The following is a 7,433-nucleotide window of genomic DNA, read 5'->3' as shown; positions in this document are numbered from 1 at the left end:
CAGTCGCAACCCGTGGTACCATGTCACAACATTTTTGTGTTCCTTGTCGATATACGTATTCTGTGCATGGTGTCGCGACAAAAGGTTGCTGTGTTACGGCACCGACTTTGTTTAGCCCAAAATTCCATCCTAAGGGTGTCTTGGTCTAAATATGTATCTAATAAATGTTAATATCAGAATTCCACGGTTAGTTAAATATATAATAATTTACAATAGTTAAGCAATTCAAACTTTTTTAAGTTTTACTATCGAATTCATTCGACAATGTCTTCAGTTCATCGATGGATGATTTTTTTGTTCTATCGGTATTAATCCATCACCCATCATACCATTCCACCTGTACTCGTTTGTCCCGTTCCTTAAACCTATTTATTCTTTCTACATGCATAAAAAGAAGTGTGTCCCTTGACTCAGGGACATTAGAAATAAATAATTTTTTACATTGCTCCCCTAACTTCCTCCTATCTTCCTTGCTCAGCTGATGGCCACATTTAAAAGTTCCAGTCTAACCATTAATTTTCATAGTTAATTTATTTTTCTCTAAATCAATGGTGGATCTAGAAGTGGCTAGAAAGGGTTTTTCTAATAAGATTGGTATTTCACGATCTTCTTCGAAATCAAGCACCAAAAAATCTACCAAAATAATGAAACTATGTACTTTGACTAATACATCCTCTAGTACACCTTTTGGATGAACTTTAGATCTGTCGGCCAACTGTAGTGTTATATACGTATATTTAAGATCTTTTAACTTGAGCTTTTCAAGCACATATAAAGTCATCAAATTAATACTAGCTCTTAAATCATTTAGAGGTCTATTAAAATAAATGCTCCCTATCTCTATGGAAATAGTAAAACTTCTCGAGTCTTTTAATTTTTGGGGAACCTGTCTTGGGATAATGGCACTACAAGAAATGCTTATACTAACTTGTTCACCTACTTTAATTTTCCTATGCCTAGACATAATTTCCTTTAAAAACTTGGCGTACTTAAGAACTTTCTCTATTAACTTGATTAATGGCAGGTTAACATTTAATGTTTTGAAAAGTTCAGAAAACTTACAATTTCATCCTCATCCCACTTTTGTTTTTCCTCTAGTCTTGAAGGGAATGGGATTTTTTCACCGGAAGAATCTTTAGTTATTTCCTTATCTATCTCTATTGCTGGTGTGGTTACCTCTTCTAGTTCTGGCTCATCTTTTGCCTCCAGGGATACCGCTTGAGAATCGTCATTATTCTTTTTAGTTGTCTTCGGAGTAGTGGTTTCTAGGCAACTTAATACTTTGCTCAAGTAGAGTGCAACCATTTTCACATGCTTTTTACCTTCTCTCCGTGGATTATCTTCCGTGTTGCTGGGAGTATCTGTGCCAATTTTTCTTTTAATGTCACCCATCATGCTCATCAATTGACTCTCGAGTTTTCTCAATGTTCTTGTTGAATTAGTGCACTCACACTACACCTGCTTGAAATTCGTTCTCATTGACTACATCTCTTCCTCAATTCTATACAGATGTTAACCAAATGCAGTATAGTCATTTTTGAATCAACATTTTGAAACATTCCCATGCCTCATAAAAACTTTCTCCCTCCATCTATCTAGAGACAACGATCTCTCTTCTTAGTTGAATTGCTTTGCTAATTGGGAAAAACATCCGTAAGAAATTTCTAGTGAGTTCATACCATGTCATGATAGACCCTAGTGCTTGCGAGTCTAACCAAGAAAAAGCGTAATCAATCAAGGAGAAGGGGAACAACCAAAGATGAATAACAACCTTAGTGACCCCATTATACCGAAAAGTATTACAAAGTTGGGGAAACCATTTTAAATGCTTTTAGGGTCCTCTATCATAGTGGCCCTAAACTGCATATTATTCTGAATCATCTGAATCATTCTGATTTTATCTCAAAATTATTAGTTGTAATCGTCAGTCTTGTTATACTTTCTTGGACCATGTCCACACTTGGTAAGGTATAATCCTTTAAAGTTTTCTTATTCCGAGCCATATGTATGTTTGTGGAAAGCTGTGGTGTTGGTGGGTTTCCTAGGCATTATCGTCAGCATCATCAAACAGTGGGCTTTCTCGTGGTACGTTACCTGTAGCAAGTGGTGCTGGCTCTTGCATCTACTACTGTTGTTGCTGTCGGTAATTTCTTCTGATTATTCTCTTTGGACCGGTGGCTACTACAATAAGTGTGCCCCTACTACGAGTTATACACTAAACCCAAAAAGAGGAGACTTGTAATAAAAAATAAAATAAAATCATATCTATAACCTGCAAAGTTCCTAATTATTCATTTGGAGTGTGAAAGTTAAAATTAACCTGGTGACATTGCCTCATCGGCAACGGCACCAACAATTTGACCGCCTTCAAACGTACTAACGTCTAGAGTGTGAATATTGCTATATAATATAGAATAATAAGGTGGGATTTGCAAGTATATGGGTCAAGTTGTAAAATAGTTTTACAACGAAGTAGGTGAGTACTCCGAGGATCGTACCCAAGGGAGGCAAGCGCTAGATCAATTCTAAACTAAACACTAAAAGATCTAATTAATACTTTAAATAAATTATAGTACGAGAACATAAAAGAAAGGTTTTTAAAGTTTTTAGAATAATAAAATAAAGTAATATAAAATAAATAAAATCTAGGAGATAGAAGAGTAGAGTAAATCAAAGCTCGATTATGGGTGATTAGCTCGCTTCATTAATCCACATCAACTGTTAATTTGGGTTCCTCATCAATCAACTAGTTGCTACCCTAGAAGAAGCTTCCAATCTTCCACTAACATAATGAGTCAACAATAACTACTTATTTTTCAACCTCACAGTCCAAACTGGCTTGGGGTGAAGGTTTTCACAAATGGGCAATACTAATTTTGGGTTAATTCCTACCTTGATGACTTCCCGAGGTTGTCAAGCCCAGGGTTTGTTTCACGTTCTTCCTTTCCCAAACAACTGATCTATTGAGTAAACTTATACAACAATTAATAGACCATATCGCTAATCCCCGATTGAGGGATTAGTTCATCATGGCTTTCATAGACAATATGAAATCAATATAAAGAGAAAGCATACTTAAACCTAATTGTATTGAAATTAAGCACGAATCCACAGAGTTTGAATGCTTCCACAATTCATATATTTTAAAGTCAAGAAGAACAAATAAAAGAAATCTAAAACCTAATAATGAAATAAAACTAAACCAAATTTTACAAAGAGAATCTAGGCTAAAGGAATTATGTCTATAACATGTGCCAAAGGAGCCTAGGTTAGTTGATGTTCCCGAGCTTAAAGTTTGATTGTGCAGACCAAAATGCCCCTACTTTGCGTTTTATTTCTGTCACCGAGTAGATGCTAGGACACTCTAGGACCTGTGTCACAACATAGCAATTAGTACTCCTCTACAGCTATCTTCAGGGGTATGTCGCGACACCCTCAATCTGTGTCACAACATAGCAGGTAATATTGAGTTTTCTCCATTCTGCTCCCTTTGTTGCGACATCGAGTCATCTGTATTGTGACATAGTGGCCAGTATCTATTTAGTGCACCTTTTAACGGTCTCCTGCACACTCAAAAAGTACGTTAGCTCACCCTTAGGCCTCATTTGGCCTTTAAGGTCAATAAATTACTCAATTTGCACATTTTATTAAATGTAAATAAAACTATGAAAACTTACCTAAAACGTAACAAAAATGCTTGTATCCAAGCTCCTTAAATGTAAAAACTAGTTTAATCTGCTACACTGAATTACAACAGATTAGGTACGATCTTCAGAATACTTACTAAGTTTTCATTATAAATAAACTATATTACAATCTGACCCATATACTTGCATATACCACCTCAAATTCATATATTTAGTTATAGTATTCACACTCTGAATGTTAGTACATTCAGAGGCGGTCAAAAACTAGCACAATACTCTATTCACTAAGTTTTTTAGAACTCACTAGTGTTAGTATAAATTGTAGGTACATAGGGGGATTTGGAGGTTCGATAAGGGACTAGGCTAGCATTCATCGTGCAATGACAAATTTGTTCCTTAGTTGTAACTTGCGTACAACCAGGTGACCTAGAGCCAAAGTCTCAAAGTCTTTATTGTAAATGAAATTTAATTGTTGGGATACAAATTATTGTACAAGTGACTATTTTAATTATGTTAAAGACTAATTGGTGACTTGGTTGTATATTGAATTAAAGTTTAGTCATTGACATATATTTTGAAAGTTTTGAATTTAATTAGTAAAAATAGTAGTTTTATTCTTATCATCTTTCCTTCAGTACTGAGGATAAACCTGGTTGAAAGAGTAAATTAAATCATAGTTTGGGTTGTGACATTCTATAGACTGGACTCGACGATCAAATGCCAACATTAACATTCAAATAGGTTAGACATGCTTTCACAACATGAATAACATCACTTAATATTGAAGTACTAATGCCTCATATCATTAAATAAGCATATAGCATTTCATACTTGATACATTTTCAAACATTTCCATTTCAATTATAATGTATATCGCCCAATGGAACTTTAGTAAAATAGACTCGAATGAACGGGTGAACTAAGGTTCTCATTCGAGCTAAAATTACATCAGGTTACCCGTCCTGGCCAAACCTATGTTACTTGTAACTCAAGAATTTGCAACAAGGCTAGATCTCATTAAATCACTTGAGGATCTAATATAGGGCTAGATCTCGTTAAATAACCTAAGAATCTACAACAAATGCTAAATCTCGTTATTAACATGTAAAATCTCTGATCAAGCACGTAAATAACCCTATTAACATGCCAATCGTATCCTAAGCTTTTACTAAGTTCGTATGTGCATCAATTACATATATTTCAATATCATACCTATAATAAATCATTTTCATACGTTATACCTTATAATTGCTCACATGTTTTGTAACAGCTCGATTTTGGGCTCAGTCGAAACGGTGGTTTTGGGACCACCAATCCAAAGTCAGAGAAATTATTTTATTATTATATTAGAGTTATAGCATGTTTATATAGGTGCATGAAAATTTTGGTGAATTAATTTTAGCGTTTGGAAGCTTAATTTTGAAAAAGGACTAAATGCATAAAGGGTAAAAGTTGTATTTTACTTGATAGATATACTAAATAGCTAGAGAAACATAATTGGAGGCCTTTAAAGTAAAATTAGACCTTTAAAAGAAGCTTGGGTGGCCATAGGAACAAGATTTGACCAAGTTGATTACGTTAGGTAGGTTTCGGTGACTAAATTGGTTAAAAATAAAATTGAATAAGGAGAGAATGATATTTTTATTTTCTATCATCTTCTACCCATCATTCATACTAGAAAAATATGGGTTTTAAGCTTCAAAAATTTCATCCAAGCTATCCTCTTGCAAGTAAGTCAATTTGAAGGTTATTTTTGATAATTTTTGTACTTTTGGAACCCTTGTAGCATGAGCTAGCTAATGAGGGGACCATTTTGCAAAATGGTTAATAGTCTAGGGTTTTTCCATGAAAGGTTTTATGATGTTTGCTGAGTTTTTGTGGAAGAAAATGAATCTTAAGGGTGTAGTGAACAACTTTTGTGAAAGAACTTCTCATGAAAACCCTAAAAAGGACCATTTTGTAAAGTTTGTAAAATCAATGGTACTGTTGTGAAAAAAATGGAATTTTGGGTCACTATAAGGATAATAAGGGTCTAGATAGGCTTAATATTTCATGAAATTTGATAAAAATCGATTTTCGAGCCTAGGGGTAAAATGGTCATTTTGTGAAAGTCTAAGGGCAAAATGGTCATTTTTCCAAAAATGTGAACTTATGATTGCTTAAATTTATTTGGAGATTAAATGATTGAATTTTTATTATTTTAGATCAAGAAACACGAAAACCGGATTTAGACAGGGGGAAGACCAAGCAGGTTGAGTAAATCGTCTAGCCGCCTACATTTTGTAATCCGAGGTAAGTTGTATGTAAATAATACAACTACATTGTTATTATATGTGTTTGAATTGATATAGCATAAATTGCTTGTTTGTGGAAATGATTATGTATGTTGAATATTGAAATTATAGAATTCCCGTTTGAACCTTAGGAAATAAATCGGATATTCATGCCTTGACATTTGGGTTATTTGTGTGCTAGTGTAAGACATGTCTGGGACATGCATCAGCCATATTATGAGAGCCAGTGTAAGACCATGTCTAAGACATGGCATTAGCTTTGAGACAAGAGCTAGTGTAAGACATGTCTAGGACATGCATCGGCCTCTTAATGTAAGCCAGTGTAAGACATGCCTGGGACATGCGTTGGTTACAAGATGTGTCAGTGTAAGACCATGTCTAGGACATGGCATCGGCACGTATAGAGGTGCCAGTGTAAGACTATATCTGGGACATGGTATCGACACGGAGGTGTGAGAGCAAGTGTAAGACCATGTCTGGGACATGGCATTGACTTAATGGATAAGCCAGTGTAAGATCATGTTTGGGACATGGCATCGATAGTCAGTGTAAGATCATGTCTGGTTTTAGGTGAAAAAACTGAGTATAGACCGAGATATTCTAATTTAAAGCTTTTTATGTTAAAGGTTTCGATTACAAGATAACTTAGTTTAGGCTTATGTTTTTTATTACTTGTGGTGATTCCTTGGATAATTTTTGAATATATTCATGTGTGAATTTATTGTGTTAAAGCTTCGGATTCGCGAGGACCATCTATAAGCTAGGAAAGTATAGATTGAGCTTTTGTCTTCTCGGTGAAAGCATATTGGTGAGTGTTTAGAATCATTGCTCGTAGACACAAGTCATGTGTTATTTGAGAATTTAGTAGTAGCTAAACCCCTACTCTAAATTCCGAGTGTAAGCTTTCTCATACTTATGTTTATCTTGTGAATTATATTCTTATGCAAATGTGAATTTTTGAATTGGGACAAGATGTTATAACATGTAATATGTGATTGTGATAACTATTGTGAAAGTGCAAATGTGTACACGTTATGCATATGTTAAATGTTAGTGACAGTGTTTTGCTCAAAATGCAAATATGCAGTGATAGTGCATGAATAATCGATAAGTGATATGTGTTTGTTTCAAATATTTTGGCCTTGTGATCTTGAAACCGTTGGATATAGTTGACATGCCATAGGATTGTGAGTTCTCACCTATATGACAATGATTTTGGGCGTTGAGGCCCTGGGACATGTTGGAGGGGTAAGGGAATATGAGCTAAGCTCCGTTCAATGGGACATGTAGGGGAAATAAAAAGAGTGTTAGCCCTATGCTTCACTTATAGGATATGTTCGACTCTATGAGTCATTTGGTGTAATTGGAAATCTATGTATTCGATATGTAATGATAGTGCTCACTTTATGTTCCAAACCTCAAGAGTCAATTATCGTAATACATGATTGTGTGAAATGTGATACATAATTAATGGATTGTGTTATATGATATA

This window comes from Gossypium hirsutum, chromosome A03 (genome assembly GCF_007990345.1).
Source record: "Gossypium hirsutum isolate 1008001.06 chromosome A03, Gossypium_hirsutum_v2.1, whole genome shotgun sequence".
NCBI classification, from domain to species: Eukaryota; Viridiplantae; Streptophyta; class Magnoliopsida; order Malvales; family Malvaceae; genus Gossypium; species Gossypium hirsutum.
The sequence above is the reverse complement of the archived record's forward strand: the minus strand, read 5'-3'. Positions refer to the sequence as shown.